The 1574-nt window shown below is 36.8% G+C and overlaps 1 non-coding gene across 1 annotated transcript; it reads left to right on the forward strand.

Moving 5' to 3' along the window:
• The first annotated feature begins 413 nt into the window (after positions 1 to 413).
• LOC139845965 (small nucleolar RNA R71) lies at positions 414 to 520 on the forward strand. Its single transcript, XR_011758715.1, has one exon. It is a non-coding gene; the product is annotated as a small nucleolar RNA R71 (small nucleolar RNA).
• Positions 521 to 1574: the final 1054 nt, after the last annotated feature.

Consider the following 1574-nt stretch of genomic DNA (forward strand, 5'->3'; position numbering starts at 1 on the left):
AATTATTTTGATAATTATTTCCCGACCTTTGGTTCATGTAGGAAACATTCTCACGTTGTTCCATCGTTTGCTCGATATGACAATCTTTTATTAAGTGTGGTCCACCACATTGCTCACAACTGATTCGTATTGCATGAATATCTTTAGTCATCTTTTCCATTCGTCTCTCGAAAGCATCTATTTTTGCGGAAACGGAATCAAAGTCATGGCTAGAATCGGCTCTAGCCGCTTTAGAACGAAAAATATCTTTTTCTTGATGCCACTCATGTGAGTGGGAGGCCTTGTTATTAATAATTTTGTGAGCTTCAGTTGCGGTTTTCTTCATAATGGAACCACCAGCTGCTGTGTCGATGTCTTTTTGTGTAGCAACGTCGCATCCTTGGTAGAATATTTGCACTATTTGATAAGTGTCTAAACCTTGTTGAGGACATCCTCTCAACAACTTTCCGAATCTTGTCCACGCCTCATATAATGTTTCATTTGGCTTTTGAGCGAATGTAACAATTTCTCCTTGAAGTCTCACGGCTTTAGTTGCCGGAAAGAATCGTTTAAGAAATTTTTCAACTAAGACATCCCATGTGTCAATTGCCCCTTCAGGTAACGATTCTAACCAATCTTTGGCTTCTCCCTTTAAAGTCCAGGGAAATAACATGAGATAGATCTGTTCATCCTCAACTTCTCTGATTTTGAATAGATTACAGATCCTATTAAAGGTTCGAAGATGTTCGTTTGGATCTTCTTTTGGCGTACCACTATATTGGGATTAATTAGTTACCATGTGTAGGATTTGTCCTTTGATTTCATAATCTGGCGCATAATCTGACCTTGGCCTGGCGTGTGGCTCTCATTCGGTCTTCCATACTTAGAGGTTCCGGATTTTCCATGATTGAATTTGTTGAATCTGAATCACTAGAGGATTCTGATTTAATGGTTTGTGGTTCAGAAGGAATAATTAGTGGTTCAGGATCTTGGAATTGTCCTTGAATTTCCTCCGGGTTCTCGATAGTGAAATCGGGTTCAAAAAATGGATTATCGGAAATTTGAATTGGAGTACTTGGTCGACTAGATGACGATTCTAAAGAAAAATCAACGGCGACAATGTTGGCTGGATGTCTTAATCGAGTTACAGGTGGTGAACGTATGAAAGGTGGTGAACATTTTGATCGGTGCATTCACTGAATATCCTATTAGTTATAAAAAAATTATATAAGTTATCAAATTAATAGACTTTTCTGATTTTGTCCACGTTTCGAATAGCCAATAGATGCAGCAGGTAGCCAGGACCCTTTAAATTGGAAGCCCACAACTCGCCACTAACAAATCCAACTATTACTACGAACCAGAAAATTTTGGATGTCTATCAATTTAACCGCTTAAAATAATTTTTCGTCAAAATTCTAAGAAAATAACGGAAATTCTATGTCCTAAAAATTAGAGCGTAGAAATGAGAAAGGAAAAAAACACGTCGAAAAATAAGAATCGAAAAACAAACGTCGAAAAATAAAAAGATCGAAAAATAATAACAAGAAAGTAAAGCGTCGAAACTTAAAAGTCTAAAAACTAAATATTAAAAC

Source organism: Rutidosis leptorrhynchoides, chromosome 4, assembly GCF_046630445.1.
Source record: "Rutidosis leptorrhynchoides isolate AG116_Rl617_1_P2 chromosome 4, CSIRO_AGI_Rlap_v1, whole genome shotgun sequence".
Taxonomy (NCBI): Eukaryota; Viridiplantae; Streptophyta; class Magnoliopsida; order Asterales; family Asteraceae; genus Rutidosis; species Rutidosis leptorrhynchoides.